Source organism: Dipodomys spectabilis, unplaced genomic scaffold (assembly GCF_019054845.1).
Source record: "Dipodomys spectabilis isolate Male_0828 unplaced genomic scaffold, ASM1905484v1 ptg000092l, whole genome shotgun sequence".
Classification (NCBI taxonomy): Eukaryota; Metazoa; Chordata; class Mammalia; order Rodentia; family Heteromyidae; genus Dipodomys; species Dipodomys spectabilis.
In genome coordinates this window covers 15,346,173-15,368,964 of record NW_024870769.1, presented here as the reverse complement: position 1 = coordinate 15,368,964, position 22,792 = coordinate 15,346,173, and the positions used below count along the sequence as shown (strand labels likewise).

Here is a 22,792-nt window from a genome sequence, read left to right as displayed (position 1 = left end):
GAAGCAGTTGGCCACCAGGGCTGGAATGCTCAGTCCCCGCAACGAAGTACGGTGGGAGGGTTGGCATGGGAGCTGGGCTGTGCTCAGAAGGACAGAGGCCCAGGGGGCCTTGTGCAGCCACCTCCAATGTATGCAAGCCATCCCCACCCTGTGGGATCTAGTGAAGCCTGGAATTAAGTTCGGTGCAGGCACACACACACACACACACAGAGAGAGAGTGAGTGAGAGAGAGAGAGAGAGAGAGAGAGAGAGAGAGATGGGAGAGAGAGATGGGAGAGAGAGATGGGAGAGAGAGAGAGAGAGAAAGACAGAGCAATTGGTTTAGGGAGAGAATCACCCCTCCCTTCGCGCAAACACAGAGTCACAGTGGTTTCAGGAGGCTGGCAAGGCTGGATTGGATGGACAGAAAGAGGACAAGGCACCAGCCTCACGCCCGTGCTTTCCCACACTGGGGACCTCCCATTCCATGTACCGTCCAAGGGAGTCCTGTCCTCCCTGGTTTTCCTTGCTGGGTTGGGGCCCTGGTGGCATCTAGAGACCTGCTGTGCAGGTCTTGATCAGAGGTTGGGCTGAAGGGTCCAATTAGGTGTTAGGGCGGGGGTTCCGTTGGGCTTCAGCTTTTGGCTGTGAATTGGGGTCAGCATTGGCCTTAGGCTTGGGTTAGGTGAGGTTTAGGGAAGAGGTGGGGGACAGGGGTCAGGTGCGATTTCAGTATGGAAGATGGGGTTAGGGTGAGACTTGGGATAGGTTTGAGCTTAGGTGTAGACCTACGCCATGGGGTTGAGGGTTTGGGTGAGGGTTACTGGTGGGGTGAGGAATGGGCCTGTCCTGAGGACAGTTGTGGACCAGGTTTCTGGGTTAGGTGGTTCTGCACCGGCACTAGAGAGGTGACTTCCAGGATGCTCTGCAAAGCCCAGGCCTCTGCTGAGTGCATGGCCGGTGAGGGCAAAGCGAGGTGAGGGAGGGAGGGAGGCAAGCGCAGTGAGATGCAAAGCATCGGGAAGCAGCCAAATGCACAGCCATGCACCGAGAGATGGAAGCGGTCCCTCAGTAGCCTGGCGGCCGGAGAAGACAGGTGGGGAGCCTTGCAAGTGCACTTGCCTTAAGCGCTTGAATGTGCAAGGCTGACGCAGGCAGGCTGTGGGGTAGGAGGGCAGGGCAGTGAGTCGCTGGGAAATCGGCCCGGTCTCCTTCTGGGCATTAGTGCGTGTGTGGGGAAGGTTGGGTGGAAGGGGGGAGAGAGCGCTTGGCGGCGAGAGCAGCAGGCTCGGCTTGCTGGCAGAGGCTGCGGTCCGTGCGTTGGTGCGAGCGTGCTCCGATGCAGTTGTGCGAGCAGGCAGGCGCAGCAGGTGTGTGTGAGGCGAGAGCCGCAGGCAGAGGCTGGCGAGAGCGTGGAGAGCGGAGGCTGCAGAGGCGGCGAGCAGCATTTGGGGCTGCGCGCAGCGGCAGCAGGCGTCTACGGCCATACCACCCTGAACGCGCCCGATCTCGTCTGATCTCGGAAGCTAAGCAGGGTCGGGCCTGGTTAGTACTTGGATGGGAGACCGCCTGGGAATACCGGGTGCTGTAGGCTTTTGCCTCCACCCGGCCCGGGGGCCCGCCCCGGCCTTCCACCTCTCCACGCCCACCCCAGGCCTACTGCCTCCTCCGCCCCCCTCCGCCGCCGCCCTCCACCCCCCCCCCCGCCCTCTTCTTTCATCCAAGCCAGCCCACCTTAGTCTGCTTCTTCACAACCCCAGCCCGCACCGCTCAGCCTGCCTTCTGCACACTTTCCCCACACATGCTCACACACCCTCCTGGCACGCTGACTCCCTCACAGTCACAATCACAATCACCTGCTCCACACACACTCAAACCCTAGCTCCACTGTGCTCACAGCCCTGCCTAGGGAGCCCCTGCCCACCCCACACACTCTGACCACACCGCAGGCCCGTGCCACACCCCGCACTTCCGCACGGTGGCGCACTCACACCCACCCCACTGCTCTTGCCAGGCTCACTGGTTTCTCGCTTCTGGCTGCAAGCACATCTAGCCTGTGGCCAGCAGCTCCCCGGCCGGACCCGTACCCACCCATCACTCAGCCACTCCACCCGCCCCTCTACTGCCTGGCATGACTTCCTGTGGGTACCTGAGGGGCTTCTTTGTGGCTTTGCCCAACCTTCTCTATGTGGGATGCCTACTCCTTGAATAGATGAATTGCTATCACTGAAATGAGGCTTGGCTCAAGTGTTCCAAGAAAGCCTTTCCTGCCTGCCTGCCTGCCTGCCGGCCTGCTTGCCTGTGGACTTTCCTAGCAGCTTGAAGACCCTGAGCTTCAATGCCAGGACAGACTAGCCAAGAGAAGGAGGGACACAGAGAAGCATAGAGCACACTCCAGCCATTTGCTTGACTAGAAAGCTGAGGCTCCTGGTATGCCTGCCATCTTGTTGAGCCCATGCACAAGCCCCCAGGAGGAGTCTCTGCTGTCAGCACATCCAGCAGGCAGACTAGACGGAGAGATTCCAGAGCCTCGCTGGGTGCCTACATGCGTGCAGTGGGGAGGAAGGAGGGCTGGGACACAGTGTCTCCCCCTGGGAAGCACATACTGCAAAGTGGGATCCCACTTTGCAGGGTGAGAGGTGCGGGCTGCTGTTGTGAAGAAGAACCCCCAGTGATTTGGGATCCTTGGGGGAAGGAGCCCAATGACCCTGCAGTTACACACCGCCTTGCCAACACACACCCTAGGAAGCACAAGGGAGATGGGTTGGAAGCTGTTGGAGTTGCCACCTTGAGAAGACACGAGGTGAAGAAGAAGCCTGGCAGTCAGAAGAAGCAGTTGGCCACCAGGGCTGGAATGCTCAGTCCCCGCAACGAAGTACGGTGGGAGGGTTGGCATGGGAGCTGGGCTGTGCTCAGAAGGACAGAGGCCCAGGGGGCCTTGTGCAGCCACCTCCAATGTATGCAAGCCATCCCCACCCTGTGGGATCTAGTGAAGCCTGGAATTAAGTTCGGTGCAGGCACACACACACACACACACACACAGAGAGTGAGTGAGAGAGAGAGAGAGAGAGAGAGAGAGAGAGAGATGGGAGAGAGAGATGGGAGAGAGAGAGAGAGAGAAAGACAGAGCAATTGGTTTAGGGAGAGAATCACCCCTCCCTTCGCGCAAACACAGAGTCACAGTGGTTTCAGGAGGCTGGCAAGGCTGGATTGGATGGACAGAAAGAGGACAAGGCACCAGCCTCACGCCCGTGCTTTCCCACACTGGGGACCTCCCATTCCATGTACCGTCCAAGGGAGTCCTGTCCTCCCTGGTTTTCCTTGCTGGGTTGGGGCCCTGGTGGCATCTAGAGACCTGCTGTGCAGGTCTTGATCAGAGGTTGGGCTGAAGGGTCCAATTAGGTGTTAGGGCGGGGGTTCCGTTGGGCTTCAGCTTTTGGCTGTGAATTGGGGTCAGCATTGGCCTTAGGCTTGGGTTAGGTGAGGTTTAGGGAAGAGGTGGGGGACAGGGGCCAGGTGCGATTTCAGTATGGAAGATGGGGTTAGGGTGAGACTTGGGATAGGTTTGAGCTTAGGTGTAGACCTACGCCATGGGGTTGAGGGTTTGGGTGAGGGTTACTGGTGGGGTGAGGAATGGGCCTGTCCTGAGGACAGTTGTGGACCAGGTTTCTGGGTTAGGTGGTTCTGCACCGGCACTAGAGAGGTGACTTCCAGGATGCTCTGCAAAGCCCAGGCCTCTGCTGAGTGCATGGCCGGTGAGGGCAAAGCGAGGTGAGGGAGGGAGGGAGGCAAGCGCAGTGAGATGCAAAGCATCGGGAAGCAGCCAAATGCACAGCCATGCACCGAGAGATGGAAGCGGTCCCTCAGTAGCCTGGCGGCCGGAGAAGACAGGTGGGGAGCCTTGCAAGTGCACTTGCCTTAAGCGCTTGAATGTGCAAGGCTGACGCAGGCAGGCTGTGGGGTAGGAGGGCAGGGCAGTGAGTCGCTGGGAAATCGGCCCGGTCTCCTTCTGGGCATTAGTGCGTGTGTGGGGAAGGTTGGGTGGAAGGGGGGAGAGAGCGCTTGGCGGCGAGAGCAGCAGGCTCGGCTTGCTGGCAGAGGCTGCGGTCCGTGCGTTGGTGCGAGCGTGCTCCGATGCAGTTGTGCGAGCAGGCAGGCGCAGCAGGTGTGTGTGAGGCGAGAGCCGCAGGCAGAGGCTGGCGAGAGCGTGGAGAGCGGAGGCTGCAGAGGCGGCGAGCAGCATTTGGGGCTGCGCGCAGCGGCAGCAGGCGTCTACGGCCATACCACCCTGAACGCGCCCGATCTCGTCTGATCTCGGAAGCTAAGCAGGGTCGGGCCTGGTTAGTACTTGGATGGGAGACCGCCTGGGAATACCGGGTGCTGTAGGCTTTTGCCTCCACCCGGCCCGGGGGCCCGCCCCGGCCTTCCACCTCTCCACGCCCACCCCAGGCCTACTGCCTCCTCCGCCCCCCTCCGCCGCCGCCCTCCACCCCCCCCCCCGCCCTCTTCTTTCATCCAAGCCAGCCCACCTTAGTCTGCTTCTTCACAACCCCAGCCCGCACCGCTCAGCCTGCCTTCTGCACACTTTCCCCACACATGCTCACACACCCTCCTGGCACGCTGACTCCCTCACAGTCACAATCACAATCACCTGCTCCACACACACTCAAACCCTAGCTCCACTGTGCTCACAGCCCTGCCTAGGGAGCCCCTGCCCACCCCACACACTCTGACCACACCGCAGGCCCGTGCCACACCCCGCACTTCCGCACGGTGGCGCACTCACACCCACCCCACTGCTCTTGCCAGGCTCACTGGTTTCTCGCTTCTGGCTGCAAGCACATCTAGCCTGTGGCCAGCAGCTCCCCGGCCGGACCCGTACCCACCCATCACTCAGCCACTCCACCCGCCCCTCTACTGCCTGGCATGACTTCCTGTGGGTACCTGAGGGGCTTCTTTGTGGCTTTGCCCAACCTTCTCTATGTGGGATGCCTACTCCTTGAATAGATGAATTGCTATCACTGAAATGAGGCTTGGCTCAAGTGTTCCAAGAAAGCCTTTCCTGCCTGCCTGCCTGCCTGCCGGCCTGCTTGCCTGTGGACTTTCCTAGCAGCTTGAAGACCCTGAGCTTCAATGCCAGGACAGACTAGCCAAGAGAAGGAGGGACACAGAGAAGCATAGAGCACACTCCAGCCATTTGCTTGACTAGAAAGCTGAGGCTCCTGGTATGCCTGCCATCTTGTTGAGCCCATGCACAAGCCCCCAGGAGGAGTCTCTGCTGTCAGCACATCCAGCAGGCAGACTAGACGGAGAGATTCCAGAGCCTCGCTGGGTGCCTACATGCGTGCAGTGGGGAGGAAGGAGGGCTGGGACACAGTGTCTCCCCCTGGGAAGCACATACTGCAAAGTGGGATCCCACTTTGCAGGGTGAGAGGTGCGGGCTGCTGTTGTGAAGAAGAACCCCCAGTGATTTGGGATCCTTGGGGGAAGGAGCCCAATGACCCTGCAGTTACACACCGCCTTGCCAACACACACCCTAGGAAGCACAAGGGAGATGGGTTGGAAGCTGTTGGAGTTGCCACCTTGAGAAGACACGAGGTGAAGAAGAAGCCTGGCAGTCAGAAGAAGCAGTTGGCCACCAGGGCTGGAATGCTCAGTCCCCGCAACGAAGTACGGTGGGAGGGTTGGCATGGGAGCTGGGCTGTGCTCAGAAGGACAGAGGCCCAGGGGGCCTTGTGCAGCCACCTCCAATGTATGCAAGCCATCCCCACCCTGTGGGATCTAGTGAAGCCTGGAATTAAGTTCGGTGCAGGCACACACACACACACACACACAGAGAGAGTGAGTGAGAGAGAGAGAGAGAGAGAGAGAGAGAGAGATGGGAGAGAGAGATGGGAGAGAGAGAGAGAGAGAAAGACAGAGCAATTGGTTTAGGGAGAGAATCACCCCTCCCTTCGCGCAAACACAGAGTCACAGTGGTTTCAGGAGGCTGGCAAGGCTGGATTGGATGGACAGAAAGAGGACAAGGCACCAGCCTCACGCCCGTGCTTTCCCACACTGGGGACCTCCCATTCCATGTACCGTCCAAGGGAGTCCTGTCCTCCCTGGTTTTCCTTGCTGGGTTGGGGCCCTGGTGGCATCTAGAGACCTGCTGTGCAGGTCTTGATCAGAGGTTGGGCTGAAGGGTCCAATTAGGTGTTAGGGCGGGGGTTCCGTTGGGCTTCAGCTTTTGGCTGTGAATTGGGGTCAGCATTGGCCTTAGGCTTGGGTTAGGTGAGGTTTAGGGAAGAGGTGGGGGACAGGGGCCAGGTGCGATTTCAGTATGGAAGATGGGGTTAGGGTGAGACTTGGGATAGGTTTGAGCTTAGGTGTAGACCTACGCCATGGGGTTGAGGGTTTGGGTGAGGGTTACTGGTGGGGTGAGGAATGGGCCTGTCCTGAGGACAGTTGTGGACCAGGTTTCTGGGTTAGGTGGTTCTGCACCGGCACTAGAGAGGTGACTTCCAGGATGCTCTGCAAAGCCCAGGCCTCTGCTGAGTGCATGGCCGGTGAGGGCAAAGCGAGGTGAGGGAGGGAGGGAGGCAAGCGCAGTGAGATGCAAAGCATCGGGAAGCAGCCAAATGCACAGCCATGCACCGAGAGATGGAAGCGGTCCCTCAGTAGCCTGGCGGCCGGAGAAGACAGGTGGGGAGCCTTGCAAGTGCACTTGCCTTAAGCGCTTGAATGTGCAAGGCTGACGCAGGCAGGCTGTGGGGTAGGAGGGCAGGGCAGTGAGTCGCTGGGAAATCGGCCCGGTCTCCTTCTGGGCATTAGTGCGTGTGTGGGGAAGGTTGGGTGGAAGGGGGGAGAGAGCGCTTGGCGGCGAGAGCAGCAGGCTCGGCTTGCTGGCAGAGGCTGCGGTCCGTGCGTTGGTGCGAGCGTGCTCCGATGCAGTTGTGCGAGCAGGCAGGCGCAGCAGGTGTGTGTGAGGCGAGAGCCGCAGGCAGAGGCTGGCGAGAGCGTGGAGAGCGGAGGCTGCAGAGGCGGCGAGCAGCATTTGGGGCTGCGCGCAGCGGCAGCAGGCGTCTACGGCCATACCACCCTGAACGCGCCCGATCTCGTCTGATCTCGGAAGCTAAGCAGGGTCGGGCCTGGTTAGTACTTGGATGGGAGACCGCCTGGGAATACCGGGTTCTGTAGGCTTTTGCCTCCACCCGGCCCGGGGGCCCGCCCCGGCCTTCCACCTCTCCACGCCCACCCCAGGCCTACTGCCTCCTCCGCCCCCCTCCGCCGCCGCCCTCCACCCCCCCCCCCCGCCCTCTTCTTTCATCCAAGCCAGCCCACCTTAGTCTGCTTCTTCACAACCCCAGCCCGCACCGCTCAGCCTGCCTTCTGCACACTTTCCCCACACATGCTCACACACCCTCCTGGCACGCTGACTCCCTCACAGTCACAATCACAATCACCTGCTCCACACACACTCAAACCCTAGCTCCACTGTGCTCACAGCCCTGCCTAGGGAGCCCCTGCCCACCCCACACACTCTGACCACACCGCAGGCCCGTGCCACACCCCGCACTTCCGCACGGTGGCGCACTCACACCCACCCCACTGCTCTTGCCAGGCTCACTGGTTTCTCGCTTCTGGCTGCAAGCACATCTAGCCTGTGGCCAGCAGCTCCCCGGCCGGACCCGTACCCACCCATCACTCAGCCACTCCACCCGCCCCTCTACTGCCTGGCATGACTTCCTGTGGGTACCTGAGGGGCTTCTTTGTGGCTTTGCCCAACCTTCTCTATGTGGGATGCCTACTCCTTGAATAGATGAATTGCTATCACTGAAATGAGGCTTGGCTCAAGTGTTCCAAGAAAGCCTTTCCTGCCTGCCTGCCTGCCTGCCGGCCTGCTTGCCTGTGGACTTTCCTAGCAGCTTGAAGACCCTGAGCTTCAATGCCAGGACAGACTAGCCAAGAGAAGGAGGGACACAGAGAAGCATAGAGCACACTCCAGCCATTTGCTTGACTAGAAAGCTGAGGCTCCTGGTATGCCTGCCATCTTGTTGAGCCCATGCACAAGCCCCCAGGAGGAGTCTCTGCTGTCAGCACATCCAGCAGGCAGACTAGACGGAGAGATTCCAGAGCCTCGCTGGGTGCCTACATGCGTGCAGTGGGGAGGAAGGAGGGCTGGGACACAGTGTCTCCCCCTGGGAAGCACATACTGCAAAGTGGGATCCCACTTTGCAGGGTGAGAGGTGCGGGCTGCTGTTGTGAAGAAGAACCCCCAGTGATTTGGGATCCTTGGGGGAAGGAGCCCAATGACCCTGCAGTTACACACCGCCTTGCCAACACACACCCTAGGAAGCACAAGGGAGATGGGTTGGAAGCTGTTGGAGTTGCCACCTTGAGAAGACACGAGGTGAAGAAGAAGCCTGGCAGTCAGAAGAAGCAGTTGGCCACCAGGGCTGGAATGCTCAGTCCCCGCAACGAAGTACGGTGGGAGGGTTGGCATGGGAGCTGGGCTGTGCTCAGAAGGACAGAGGCCCAGGGGGCCTTGTGCAGCCACCTCCAATGTATGCAAGCCATCCCCACCCTGTGGGATCTAGTGAAGCCTGGAATTAAGTTCGGTGCAGGCACACACACACACACACACACAGAGAGAGTGAGTGAGAGAGAGAGAGAGAGAGAGAGAGAGAGAGATGGGAGAGAGAGATGGGAGAGAGAGAGAGAGAGAAAGACAGAGCAATTGGTTTAGGGAGAGAATCACCCCTCCCTTCGCGCAAACACAGAGTCACAGTGGTTTCAGGAGGCTGGCAAGGCTGGATTGGATGGACAGAAAGAGGACAAGGCACCAGCCTCACGCCCGTGCTTTCCCACACTGGGGGACCTCCCATTCCATGTACCGTCCAAGGGAGTCCTGTCCTCCCTGGTTTTCCTTGCTGGTTGGGGCCCTGGTGGCATCTAGAGACCTGCTGTGCAGGTCTTGATCAGAGGTTGGGCTGAAGGGTCCAATTAGGTGTTAGGGCGGGGGTTCCGTTGGGCTTCAGCTTTTGGCTGTGAATTGGGGTCAGCATGGCCTTAGGCTTGGGTTAGGTGAGGTTTAGGGAAGAGGTGGGGGACAGGGGCCAGGTGCGATTTCAGTATGGAAGATGGGGTTAGGGTGAGACTTGGGATAGGTTTGAGCTTAGGTGTAGACCTACGCCATGGGGTTGAGGGTTTTGGGTGAGGGTTACTGGTGGGGTGAGGAATGGGCCTGTCCTGAGGACAGTTGTGGACCAGGTTTCTGGGTTAGGTGGTTCTGCACCGGCACTAGAGAGGTGACTTCCAGGATGCTCTGCAAAGCCCAGGCCTCTGCTGAGTGCATGGCCGGTGAGGGCAAAGCGAGGTGAGGGAGGGAGGGAGGCAGCGCAGTGAGATGCAAAGCATCGGGAAGCAGCCAAATGCACAGCCATGCACCGAGAGATGGAAGCGGTCCCTCAGTAGCCTGGCGGCCGGAGAAGACAGGTGGGGAGCCTTGCAAGTGCACTTGCCTTAAGCGCTTGAATGTGCAAGGCTGACGCAGGCAGGCTGTGGGGTAGGAGGGCAGGGCAGTGAGTCGCTGGGAAATCGGCCCGGTCCTCCTTCTGGGCATTAGTGCGTGTGTGGGGAAGGTTGGGTGGAAGGGGGGAGAGAGCGCTTGGCGGCGAGAGCAGCAGGCTCGGCTTGCTGGCAGAGGCTGCGGTCCGTGCGTTGGTGCGAGCGTGCTCCGATGCAGTTGTGCGAGCAGGCAGGCGCAGCAGGTGTGTGTGAGGCGAGAGCCGCAGGCAGAGGCTGGCGAGAGCGTGGAGAGCGGAGGCTGCAGAGGCGGCGAGCAGCATTTGGGGCTGCGCGCAGCGGCAGCAGGCGTCTACGGCCATACCACCCTGAACGCGCCCGATCTCGTCTGATCTCGGAAGCTAAGCAGGGTCGGGCCTGGTTAGTACTTGGATGGGAGACCGCCTGGGAATACCGGGTTCTGTAGGCTTTTGCCTCCACCCGGCCCGGGGGCCCGCCCCGGCCTTCCACCTCTCCACGCCCACCCCAGGCCTACTGCCTCCTCCGCCCCCCTCCGCCGCCGCCCTCCACCCCTCCCCCCCCCCCCCCCCCCGCCCTCTTCTTTTCATCCAAGCCAGCCCACCTTAGTCTGCTTCTTCACAACCCCAGCCCGCACCGCTCAGCCTGCCTTCTGCACACTTTCCCCACACATGCTCACACACCCTCCTGGCACGCTGACTCCCTCACAGTCACAATCACAATCACCTGCTCCACACACACTCAAACCCTAGCTCCACTGTGCTCACAGCCCTGCCTAGGGAGCCCCTGCCCACCCCACACACTCTGACCACACCGCAGGCCCGTGCCACACCCCGCACTTCCGCACGGTGGCGCACTCACACCACCCACCCCACTGCTCTTGCCAGGCTCACTGGTTTCTCGCTTCTGGCTGCAAGCACATCTAGCCTGTGGCCAGCAGCTCCCCGGCCGGACCCGTACCCACCCATCACTCAGCCACTCCACCCGCCCCTCTACTGCCTGGCATGACTTCCTGTGGGTACCTGAGGGGCTTCTTTGTGGCTTTGCCCAACCTTCTCTATGTGGGATGCCTACTCCTTGAATAGATGAATTGCTATCACTGAAATGAGGCTTGGCTCAAGTGTTCCAAGAAAGCCTTTCCTGCCTGCCTGCCTGCCTGCCGGCCTGCTTGCCTGTGGACTTTCCTAGCAGCTTGAAGACCCTGAGCTTCAATGCCAGGACAGACTAGCCAAGAGAAGGAGGGACACAGAGAAGCATAGAGCACACTCCAGCCATTTTGCTTGACTAGAAAGCTGAGGCTCCTGGTATGCCTGCCATCTTGTTGAGCCCATGCACAAGCCCCCAGGAGGAGTCTCTGCTGTCAGCACATCCAGCAGGCAGACTAGACGGAGAGATTCCAGAGCCTCGCTGGGTGCCTACATGCGTGCAGTGGGGAGGAAGGAGGGCTGGGACACAGTGTCTCCCCCTGGGAAGCACATACTGCAAAGTGGGATCCCACTTTGCAGGGTGAGAGGTGCGGGCTGCTGTTGTGAAGAAGAACCCCCAGTGATTTGGGATCCTTGGGGAAGGAGCCCAATGACCCTGCAGTTACACACCGCCTTGCCAACACACACCCTAGGAAGCACAAGGGAGATGGGTTGGAAGCTGTTGGAGTTGCCACCTTGAGAAGACACGAGGTGAAGAAGAAGCCTGGCAGTCAGAAGAAGCAGTTGGCCACCAGGGCTGGAATGCTCAGTCCCCGCAACGAAGTACGGTGGGAGGGTTGGCATGGGAGCTGGGCTGTGCTCAGAAGGACAGAGGCCCAGGGGGCCTTGTGCAGCCACCTCCAATGTATGCAAGCCATCCCCACCCTGTGGGATCTAGTGAAGCCTGGAATTAAGTTCGGTGCAGGCACACACACACACACACACACAGAGAGAGTGAGTGAGAGAGAGAGAGAGAGAGAGAGATGGGAGAGAGAGATGGGAGAGAGAGAGAGAGAGAAAGACAGAGCAATTGGTTTAGGGAGAGAATCACCCCTCCCTTCGCGCAAACACAGAGTCACAGTGGTTTCAGGAGGCTGGCAAGGCTGGATTGGATGGACAGAAAGAGGACAAGGCACCAGCCTCACGCCCGTGCTTTCCCACACTGGGGACCTCCCATTCCATGTACCGTCCAAGGGAGTCCTGTCCTCCCTGGTTTTCCTTGCTGGGTTGGGGCCCTGGTGGCATCTAGAGACCTGCTGTGCAGGTCTTGATCAGAGGTTGGGCTGAAGGGTCCAATTAGGTGTTAGGGCGGGGGTTCCGTTGGGCTTCAGCTTTTGGCTGTGAATTGGGGTCAGCATTGGCCTTAGGCTTGGGTTAGGTGAGGTTTAGGGAAGAGGTGGGGGACAGGGGCCAGGTGCGATTTCAGTATGGAAGATGGGGTTAGGGTGAGACTTGGGATAGGTTTGAGCTTAGGTGTAGACCTACGCCATGGGGTTGAGGGTTTGGGTGAGGGTTACTGGTGGGGTGAGGAATGGGCCTGTCCTGAGGACAGTTGTGGACCAGGTTTCTGGGTTAGGTGGTTCTGCACCGGCACTAGAGAGGTGACTTCCAGGATGCTCTGCAAAGCCCAGGCCTCTGCTGAGTGCATGGCCGGTGAGGGCAAAGCGAGGTGAGGGAGGGAGGGAGGCAAGCGCAGTGAGATGCAAAGCATCGGGAAGCAGCCAAATGCACAGCCATGCACCGAGAGATGGAAGCGGTCCCTCAGTAGCCTGGCGGCCGGAGAAGACAGGTGGGGAGCCTTGCAAGTGCACTTGCCTTAAGCGCTTGAATGTGCAAGGCTGACGCAGGCAGGCTGTGGGGTAGGAGGGCAGGGCAGTGAGTCGCTGGGAAATCGGCCCGGTCTCCTTCTGGGCATTAGTGCGTGTGTGGGGAAGGTTGGGTGGAAGGGGGGAGAGAGCGCTTGGCGGCGAGAGCAGCAGGCTCGGCTTGCTGGCAGAGGCTGCGGTCCGTGCGTTGGTGCGAGCGTGCTCCGATGCAGTTGTGCGAGCAGGCAGGCGCAGCAGGTGTGTGTGAGGCGAGAGCCGCAGGCAGAGGCTGGCGAGAGCGTGGAGAGCGGAGGCTGCAGAGGCGGCGAGCAGCATTTGGGGCTGCGCGCAGCGGCAGCAGGCGTCTACGGCCATACCACCCTGAACGCGCCCGATCTCGTCTGATCTCGGAAGCTAAGCAGGGTCGGGCCTGGTTAGTACTTGGATGGGAGACCGCCTGGGAATACTGGGTGCTGTAGGCTTTTGCCTCCACCCGGCCCGGGGGCCCGCCCCGGCCTTCCACCTCTCCACGCCCACCCCAGGCCTACTGCCTCCTCCGCCCCCCTCCGCCGCCGCCCTCCACCCCCCCCCCCCCGCCCTCTTCTTTCATCCAAGCCAGCCCACCTTAGTCTGCTTCTTCACAACCCCAGCCCGCACCGCTCAGCCTGCCTTCTGCACACTTTCCCCACACATGCTCACACACCCTCCTGGCACGCTGACTCCCTCACAGTCACAATCACAATCACCTGCTCCACACACACTCAAACCCTAGCTCCACTGTGCTCACAGCCCTGCCTAGGGAGCCCCTGCCCACCCCACACACTCTGACCACACCGCAGGCCCGTGCCACACCCCGCACTTTCCGCACGGTGGCGCACTCACACCCACCCCACTGCTCTTGCCAGGCTCACTGGTTTCTCGCTTCTGGCTGCAAGCACATCTAGCCTGTGGCCAGCAGCTCCCCGGCCGGACCCGTACCCACCCATCACTCAGCCACTCCACCCGCCCCTCTACTGCCTGGCATGACTTCCTGTGGGTACCTGAGGGGCTTCTTTGTGGCTTTGCCCAACCTTCTCTATGTGGGATGCCTACTCCTTGAATAGATGAATTGCTATCACTGAAATGAGGCTTGGCTCAAGTGTTCCAAGAAAGCCTTTCCTGCCTGCCTGCCTGCCTGCCGGCCTGCTTGCCTGTGGACTTTCCTAGCAGCTTGAAGACCCTGAGCTTCAATGCCAGGACAGACTAGCCAAGAGAAGGAGGGACACAGAGAAGCATAGAGCACACTCCAGCCATTTGCTTGACTAGAAAGCTGAGGCTCCTGGTATGCCTGCCATCTTGTTGAGCCCATGCACAAGCCCCCAGGAGGAGTCTCTGCTGTCAGCACATCCAGCAGGCAGACTAGACGGAGAGATTCCAGAGCCTCGCTGGGTGCCTACATGCGTGCAGTGGGGAGGAAGGAGGGCTGGGACACAGTGTCTCCCCCTGGGAAGCACATACTGCAAAGTGGGATCCCACTTTGCAGGGTGAGAGGTGCGGGCTGCTGTTGTGAAGAAGAACCCCCAGTGATTTGGGATCCTTGGGGGAAGGAGCCCAATGACCCTGCAGTTACACACCGCCTTGCCAACACACACCCTAGGAAGCACAAGGGAGATGGGTTGGAAGCTGTTGGAGTTGCCACCTTGAGAAGACACGAGGTGAAGAAGAAGCCTGGCAGTCAGAAGAAGCAGTTGGCCACCAGGGCTGGAATGCTCAGTCCCCCGCAACGAAGTACGGTGGGAGGGTTGGCATGGGAGCTGGGCTGTGCTCAGAAGGACAGAGGCCCAGGGGGCCTTGTGCAGCCACCTCCAATGTATGCAAGCCATCCCCACCCTGTGGGATCTAGTGAAGCCTGGAATTAAGTTCGGTGCAGGCACACACACACACACACACAGAGAGAGAGTGAGTGAGAGAGAGAGAGAGAGAGAGAGAAGGGAGAGAGAGATGGGAGAGAGAGAGAGAGAGAAAGACAGAGCAATTGGTTTAGGGAGAGAATCACCCCTCCCTTCGCGCAAACACAGAGTCACAGTGGTTTCAGGAGGCTGGCAAGGCTGGATTGGATGGACAGGAAAGAGGACAAGGCACCAGCCTCACGCCCGTGCTTTCCCACACTGGGGACCTCCCATTCCATGTACCGTCCAAGGGAGTCCTGTCCTCCCTGGTTTTCCTTGCTGGGTTGGGGCCCTGGTGGCATCTAGAGACCTGCTGTGCAGGTCTTGATCAGAGGTTGGGCTGAAGGGTCCAATTAGGTGTTAGGGCGGGGGTTCCGTTGGGCTTCAGCTTTTGGCTGTGAATTGGGGTCAGCATTGGCCTTAGGCTTGGGTTAGGTGAGGTTTAGGGAAGAGGTGGGGGACAGGGGCCAGGTGCGATTTCAGTATGGAAGATGGGGTTAGGGTGAGACTTGGGATAGGTTTGAGCTTAGGTGTAGACCTACGCCATGGGGTTGAGGGTTTGGGTGAGGGTTACTGGTGGGGTGAGGAATGGGCCTGTCCTGAGGACAGTTGTGGACCAGGTTTCTGGGTTAGGTGGTTCTGCACCGGCACTAGAGAGGTGACTTCCAGGATGCTCTGCAAAGCCCAGGCCTCTGCTGAGTGCATGGCCGGTGAGGGCAAAGCGAGGTGAGGGAGGGAGGGAGGCAAGCGCAGTGAGATGCAAAGCATCGGGAAGCAGCCAAATGCACAGCCATGCACCGAGAGATGGAAGCGGTCCCTCAGTAGCCTGGCGGCCGGAGAAGACAGGTGGGGAGCCTTGCAAGTGCACTTGCCTTAAGCGCTTGAATGTGCAAGGCTGACGCAGGCAGGCTGTGGGGTAGGAGGGGCAGGGCAGTGAGTCGCTGGGAAATCGGCCCGGTCTCCTTCTGGGCATTAGTGCGTGTGTGGGGAAGGTTGGGTGGAAGGGGGGAGAGAGCGCTTGGCGGCGAGAGCAGCAGGCTCGGCTTGCTGGCAGAGGCTGCGGTCCGTGCGTTGGTGCGAGCGTGCTCCGATTGCAGTTGTGCGAGCAGGCAGGCGCAGCAGGTGTGTGTGAGGCGAGAGCCGCAGGCAGAGGCTGGCGAGAGCGTGGAGAGCGGAGGCTGCAGAGGCGGCGAGCAGCATTTGGGGCTGCGCGCAGCGGCAGCAGGCGTCTACGGCCATACCACCCTGAACGCGCCCGATCTCGTCTGATCTCGGAAGCTAAGCAGGGTCGGGCCTGGTTAGTACTTGGATGGGAGACCGCCTGGGAATACCGGGTGCTGTAGGCTTTTGCCTCCACCCGGCCCGGGGGCCCGCCCCGGCCTTCCACCTCTCCACGCCCACCCCAGGCCTACTGCCTCCTCCGCCCCCCTCCGCCGCCGCCCTCCACCCCCCCCCCCCGCCCTCTTCTTTCATCCAAGCCAGCCCACCTTAGTCTGCTTCTTCACAACCCCAGCCCGCACCGCTCAGCCTGCCTTCTGCACACTTTCCCCACACATGCTCACACACCCTCCTGGCACGCTGACTCCCTCACAGTCACAATCACAATCACCTGCTCCAACACTCAAACCCTAGCTCCACTGTGCTCACAGCCCTGCCTAGGGAGCCCCTGCCCACCCCACACACTCTGACCACACCGCAGGCCCGTGCCACACCCCGCACTTCCGCACGGTGGCGCACTCACACCCACCCCACTGCTCTTGCCAGGCTCACTGGTTTCTCGCTTCTGGCTGCAAGCACATCTAGCCTGTGGCCAGCAGCTCCCCGGCCGGACCCGTACCCACCCATCACTCAGCCACTCCACCCGCCCCTCTACTGCCTGGCATGACTTCCTGTGGGTACCTGAGGGGCTTCTTTGTGGCTTTGCCCAACCTTCTCTATGTGGGATGCCTACTCCTTGAATAGATGAATTGCTATCACTGAAATGAGGCTTGGCTCAAGTGTTCCAAGAAAGCCTTTCCTGCCTGCCTGCCTGCCTGCCGGCCTGCTTGCCTGTGGACTTTCCTAGCAGCTTGAAGACCCTGAGCTTCAATGCCAGGACAGACTAGCCAAGAGAAGGAGGGACACAGAGAAGCATAGAGCACACTCCAGCCATTTGCTTGACTAGAAAGCTGAGGCTCCTGGTATGCCTGCCATCTTGTTGAGCCCATGCACAAGCCCCCAGGAGGAGTCTCTGCTGTCAGCACATCCAGCAGGCAGACTAGACGGAGAGATTCCAGAGCCTCGCTGGGTGCCTACATGCGTGCAGTGGGGAGGAAGGAGGGCTGGGACACAGTGTCTCCCCCTGGGAAGCACATACTGCAAAGTGGGATCCCACTTTGCAGGGTGAGAGGTGCGGGCTGCTGTTGTGAAGAAGAACCCCCAGTGATTTGGGATCCTTGGGGGAAGGAGCCCAATGACCCTGCAGTTACACACCGCCTTGCCAACACACACCCTAGGAAGCACAAGGGAGATGGGTTGGAAGCTGTTGGAGTTGCCACCTTGAGAAGACACGAGGTGAAGAAGAAGCCTGGCAGTCAGAAGAAGCAGTTGGCCACCAGGGCTGGAATGCTCAGTCCCCGCAACGAAGTACGGTGGGAGGGTTGGCATGGGAGCTGGGCTGTGCTCAGAAGGACAGAGGCCCAGGGGGCCTTGTGCAGCCACCTCCAATGTATGCAAGCCATCCCCACCCTGTGGGATCTAGTGAAGCCTGGAATTAAGTTCGGTGCAGGCACACACACACACACACACACAGAGGAGAGAGAGAGAGAGAGAGAGAGAGAGAGAGAGAGAGAGAGAGAGAGAAAGACAGAGAGAGAGATGGGAGAGAGAGAGAGAGAAAGACAGAGCAATTGGTTTAGGGAGAGAATCACCCCTCCCTTCGCGCAAACACAGAGTCACAGTGGTTTCAGGAGGCTGGCAAGGCTGGATTGGATGGACAGAAAGAGGACAAGGCACCAGCCTCACGCCCGTGCTTTCCCACACTGGGGACCTCCCATTCCATGTACCGTCCAAGGGAGTCCTGTCCTCCCTGGTTTTCCTTGCTGGGTTGGGGCCCTGGTGGCATCTAGAGACCTGCTGTGCAGGTCTTGATCAGAGGTTGGGCTGAAGGGTCCAATTAGGTGTTAGGGCGGGGGTTCCGTTGGGCTTCAGCTTTTGGCTGTGAATTGGGGTCAGCATTGGCCTTAGGCTTGGGTTAGGTGAGGTTTAGGGAAGAGGTGGGGGACAGGGGTCAGGTGCGATTTCAGTATGGAAGATGGGGTTAGGGTGAGACTTGGGATAGGTTTGAGCTTAGGTGTAGACCTACGCCATGGGGTTGAGGGTTTGGGTGAGGGTTACTGGTGGGGTGAGGAATGGGCCTGTCCTGAGGACAGTTGTGGACCAGGTTTCTGGGTTAGGTGGTTCTGCACCGGCACTAGAGAGGTGACTTCCAGGATGCTCTGCAAAGCCCAGGCCTCTGCTGAGTGCATGGCCGGTGAGGGCAAAGCGAGGTGAGGGAGGGAGGGAGGCAAGCGCAGTGAGATGCAAAGCATCGGGAAGCAGCCAAATGCACAGCCATGCACCGAGAGATGGAAGCGGTCCCTCAGTAGCCTGGCGGCCGGAGAAGACAGGTGGGGAGCCTTGCAAGTGCACTTGCCTTGAGCGCTTGAATGTGCAAGGCTGACGCAGGCAGGCTGTGGGGTAGGAGGGCAGGGCAGTGAGTCGCTGGGAAATCGGCCCGGTCTCCTTCTGGGCATTAGTGCGTGTGTGGGGAAGGTTGGGTGGAAGGGGGGAGAGAGCGCTTGGCGGCGAGAGCAGCAGGCTCGGCTTGCTGGCAGAGACTGCGGTCCGTGCGTTGGTGCGAGCTTGCTCCGATGCAGTTGTGCGAGCAGGCAGGCGCAGCAGGTGTGTGTGAGGCGAGAGCCGCAGGCAGAGGCTGGCGAGAGCGTGGAGAGCGGAGGCTGCAGAGGCGGCGAGCAGCATTTGGGGCTGCGCGCAGCGGCAGCAGGCGTCTACGGCCATACCACCCTGAACGCGCCCGATCTCGTCTGATCTCGGAAGCTAAGCAGGGTCGGGCCTGGTTAGTACTTGGATGGGAGACCGCCTGGGAATACCGGGTGCTGTAGGCTTTTGCCTCCACCCGGCCCGGGGGCCCGCCCCGGCCTTCCACCTCTCCACGCCCACCCCAGGCCTACTGCCTCCTCCGCCCCCCTCCGCCGCCGCCCTCCCCCCCCTCCCCCCCCCCCCCCCCCCGCCCTCTTCTTTCATCCAAGCCAGCCCACCTTAGTCTGCTTCTTCACAACCGCAGCCCGCACCGCTCAGCCTGCCTTCTGCACACTTTCCCCACACATGCTCACACACCCTCCTGGCACGCTGACTCCCTCACAGTCACAATCACAATCACCTGCTCCACACACACTCAAACCCTAGCTCCACTGTGCTCACAGCCCTGCCTAGGGAGCCCCTGCCCACCCCACACACTCTGACCACACCGCAGGCCCGTGCCACACCCCGCACTTCCGCACGGTGGCGCACTCACACCCACCCCACTGCTCTTGCCAGGCTCACTGGTTTCTCGCTTCTGGCTGCAAGCACATCTAGCCTGTGGCCAGCAGCTCCCCGGCCGGACCCGTACCCACCCATCACTCAGCCACTCCACCCGCCCCTCTACTGCCTGGCATGACTTCCTGTGGGTACCTGAGGGGCTTCTTTGTCCCTCTGCCCAACCATCTGTATGTGTGAAGCCTACTCCTTCAATAGATGAATTGTAATCACTGAAATGAGGATTGGCTCAAGTGTTCTTTCATCAAATCAGCCCCCCTTAGCCTGCTTCTTCACAACTCCAGCCTGCACCGGTCACCCTCCCTTCTCCACATGTGCTTACACACCTTCTGGCATGCTGAGTCCCTCAGAGTGACAATCTCCTGCTCCACACACTCAACCTTTATCTTCGTTATGTTCAAAGACCTGTCAAGTGAGTCCTTTCTGTACACTGATAGTAGGTGTGGATCTTTGCAAATGCACTTTTCTTTAGTGTTTATATTTTTAACCCTCAGGCAACACATGTTTTAAGATGGAGGAGGATTTGTCAGAAAAATACAGAGCCCTGAGCACTTCTGTTCAAGGCTAGTTTGTTGAATTCTCAATTTAAATCATATATATATGTATATATTCACACAGACACACATTTTTTTTTTTTTTGGTTGGATAAGCAGAAGCCATGGGTAGGCTTCCTGTTTCTGGGTGACACAGTGCTAGCTTGACCTGTGTATCTATGTTAGATCTGGATAGTGCAGGCATTATCCACCAACTGGCTTTTTTTCTTTTCCAGGTAAGGGATAGGTTTATTCAGTAGACCTCCTGGGACCAGGCAAAGTTCGCACTCTATGTGGCTGGGAAAGGCCTGGGAATGAGAGAGAGCTGGGAAAGAGAGGAAAGAGTGAGGAAAGAGCTCGAAAAGAGCAGAGAGAGCACAGAGAGAGGGCATTTGGGCCTGGGGCAGGCCTTATCTAGGGTACCAGTGGAGAAAGGTGTGGCCACATCAAATTCATACGTGACCTCTTCTAGGTGTCCCAGTTGCCTAGGTAAGGCAAGTACTGGGTGGAGACTTTGCTGTGAGGAGGGTGAAGTCTGATAGCCATACAGGAGCAGACCTTACATTCCAGCCTTTTAATAATCATGAAATAGGGTGTGGATTCTCTCTGGCTTCTTCCTGCTGACAAGGGGTGTCAACAAAAGGCTGGAATTTGGTCCCCTCCCAGAGAAGGCTGTGAGCAGCAGCTGTCACTTGTTGGCGTGAGTCCTTAGATGAAGTCTGGAGAAGTCTCATGAGCATTGAGGGGCTGGAAAAAAAAATACTAGAGAGCAAATAAATGGCTAGAGAAGGACTTGGGGCTGAAAATGTTGGTAGAAATGTCCCTAGCTACTTCTGACAGCTGATGACTAGGTAGAGGAGAAGTTAGGTAACAAAGGCAAGAATATAAATTCTTGTCCAGTTAATAGGTAGACAGGTATGGACACTAGATTGGCAGGCTTCTTACTTCTACTAATCTCCCAGCTCTGGTTAATTTTGAAAGGGCAGGCACAAAGTGGCTGATGTGACATCATCTCCTCTTACTCCTCTCCATGTTCCCTTCTTTTCCAGTGTCGGGAGCCAAAAGTTGAGTCTCTCAACATAATAGGCTTGACTATCTCACTGGAACATCTTGAGGCTGTTTACAGAATCCGACCTTTTCACCCTGCCCTAAGCAAACACCCTGCAGCTGCTAAAGGCAGACCACCTTTTCACCTTGACATAAGCAAACATCCTACAGCTGCTTCAGCCAATGAAAAAGCTTCCTTAATGGCCAATGAAAAAGCTTCCATGCATATAAATACCCCTGTGTGAAAAATAAAAATTTGCAGCTTGATCAGAATCCTTGTCTTGCTGTCATTCTTCGTGTCTCTTGTCCCTTTATTCCTTCTAGCTTAGGTTCACTGCCCTGGTTGATGTCCTGCGGGTTGGGACACCCAGACTGGCTGAGTCTAGGTGCTCGTTGCTGGGATGGCTTGTCCCTCCCAGTTGGTATTCAAGGAGGTTTGAACTCAAGGCCTAGGCAATGTCCCTGAGCACTTCTGCTCAAGGCTAGCACTGAACCACTTTGAGTTATAGTACCACTTGCAGAGTAGAGCCTTGAGCTATGCTTCCAGCCTGGCTCTTTGCAGGTTAGTTGGGAGATGGAATCTTAGGGATTTTTCAGCCTGGGCTGGCTTTGAACTGCAATCTTTGCCACAAAAGCCCTTTATTATTTCCAATTAAAGCAACAAGGAGATCAAATAGAACAAGTAGAGCTTACCTAGTCCTTATCAAGAATTGCCAACAAATATTCTGAAATGACAAAATTCATTAGATGTAATGAGAATTATAGCACAGATATGCCCAGTATTTTAGAACCATGTAGGCAAAACTCAAAATCTAAAATTTTGACAACAATGTTTAGACATCTTTGCTAACAAACCACATCACATGGTTGGGCCTCAGTTGCCAGGGCCTGTGAAAAGAGCAACTTGTTAGCAAGGCATCTTAGAATAGCTGGATGGCGTAGTAAGTTTGGTGAAAGGTTAAGGATCAGATGGGGCCAAACCCTTAACCCACCATGTGGCCAAGATGGAGAATTCAAGATGGCGAATTTCTGAAAAATGCAAAGAAACCCTGAACAAATAGATCAAGCCTATATTGGCTAGCCTTTGAGAGGGAACCTAGAGGGGGGTCCCCAGGACCCAGCCTGCATCGGACCCTTCAGGGCACAAGCCAAAATGTAGAAAAGAGAAAGGGAGAGATAGGGAAAGTTGGACATGAATGGCAGAGAGAGCAAAGAGAGCCCGAAAGTAAACAGACTTCTGATCATTTACCATTGCAGTGGCAAAAACTGTGTACATCTGAGAATGGCATAAAAATGAGGTGCTCTGGCTTTCCAGGAAGCGCAGGAGGCATTTTAAAGGGGTTTCACTGCGTGGGCGTGACTCGCAGCACCCCATTAAATGAGTAGGAGAGTCAGTCTGGTGAATGAAGGAGAGCGCTGACCAGGCAGAAGCAGCGTACCAACTTCCCCCAGAGCCCTCTAGAGAGAAATGGCCAACCCCCCAAAACCAAGCGTCCTCGGCTTCAGAGGTGACCGGCCTTTCAGCTAAAGGCCGTAGGAGCTCTCTGGCGTGGCACCACATCTGAACAGAGACTTTGCAACAGAGAGTCATAGAGAGTAGTTTCACTCACCAGAGTAGAGAAATGGTGTGGATGTGGATATGAAGGCAGCAATGGTATCGATGTGCTGTGTCCACAGCAGACAGACGGGTTCGCAAAAGGCCGTCAGAACTGTGGGTATTCCTCAGAGCAAAAAGGGAAAAACAGAAAAAGAAAAAAGAGGAAAAAAAACCAGAGAGGAATCCCACCTATCCTGACTTTAAGCCCTTTATCCGAGTCATGGCACCATTTATGTTTGGTTTTTAAAAAGAGGTAGCCGAGTAAGAACAGCAGCACGCACGTGGTATTCAGGTAAGGGGTAGGTTTATTCAGTAGACCTGCTGGGACCAGGCAAGGTTGGCACTCCACGTGGCTGGGAAAGGCCTGGGAATGAGAGAGAGCTGGGAAAGAGAGGAAAGAGAGAGGAAAGAGCTAGAAAAGAGCAGAGAGAGCAGAGAGAGCGCAGAGAGAGGGCGTCTGGGCCTGGGCTAGGCCTTATCTAGGGTCCAACTGGCTTCTTCTGGGCAGCTAAAAGGCACATGTCCTTGTTTTGCTCATGGACTTGTGACCAAACCTTGCCCCCTTTTGAATAGTAAGTCATTAAAAACAAAATCTAAAGAAACAAAGAAGAACCAAGAAAAAAACAACTGTTAGGGTTGTGGCTCATGAACTGAAACGCCTGTCTAGGAAGAATTAGATGTGAGCTTCTAAAAAAAATTTCTGGGACACCTCATGGTTTGGTTGCTAGCTTGAACATATTGTTGTTGATGCTTTTTAAATTCTTTGTTTAGTTGGATGGATGGGTAGATGGGTCCACTGAGCTATCCACACAGTCTGTGGTGCGTTCTGTTAGCT

At 57.8% G+C, this 22,792-nt stretch overlaps 7 non-coding genes across 7 annotated transcripts; all 7 read left to right on the top strand.

Annotated features, from left to right (window-relative positions):
- The first annotated feature begins 1,454 nt into the window (after window positions 1–1,454).
- On the top strand, window positions 1,455–1,573 carry LOC122112286. The gene has a single exon (XR_006148179.1). It is a non-coding gene; the product is annotated as a 5S ribosomal RNA (ribosomal RNA).
- Window positions 1,574–4,249: 2,676 nt separating this feature from the next.
- LOC122112274 lies at window positions 4,250–4,368 on the top strand. The gene has a single exon (XR_006148168.1). It is a non-coding gene; the product is annotated as a 5S ribosomal RNA (ribosomal RNA).
- A 2,674-nt stretch (window positions 4,369–7,042) lies between these two features.
- On the top strand, window positions 7,043–7,161 carry LOC122112302. Its single transcript, XR_006148194.1, has one exon. It is a non-coding gene; the product is annotated as a 5S ribosomal RNA (ribosomal RNA).
- Window positions 7,162–9,836: 2,675 nt separating this feature from the next.
- LOC122112301 lies at window positions 9,837–9,955 on the top strand. Its single transcript, XR_006148193.1, has one exon. It is a non-coding gene; the product is annotated as a 5S ribosomal RNA (ribosomal RNA).
- Window positions 9,956–12,637: 2,682 nt separating this feature from the next.
- Window positions 12,638–12,756, top strand: LOC122112299. The gene has a single exon (XR_006148191.1). It is a non-coding gene; the product is annotated as a 5S ribosomal RNA (ribosomal RNA).
- Window positions 12,757–15,429: 2,673 nt separating this feature from the next.
- On the top strand, window positions 15,430–15,548 carry LOC122112263. Its single transcript, XR_006148157.1, has one exon. It is a non-coding gene; the product is annotated as a 5S ribosomal RNA (ribosomal RNA).
- Window positions 15,549–18,228: 2,680 nt separating this feature from the next.
- Window positions 18,229–18,347, top strand: LOC122112229. Its single transcript, XR_006148125.1, has one exon. It is a non-coding gene; the product is annotated as a 5S ribosomal RNA (ribosomal RNA).
- The last annotated feature ends 4,445 nt before the right edge of the window (window positions 18,348–22,792 follow it).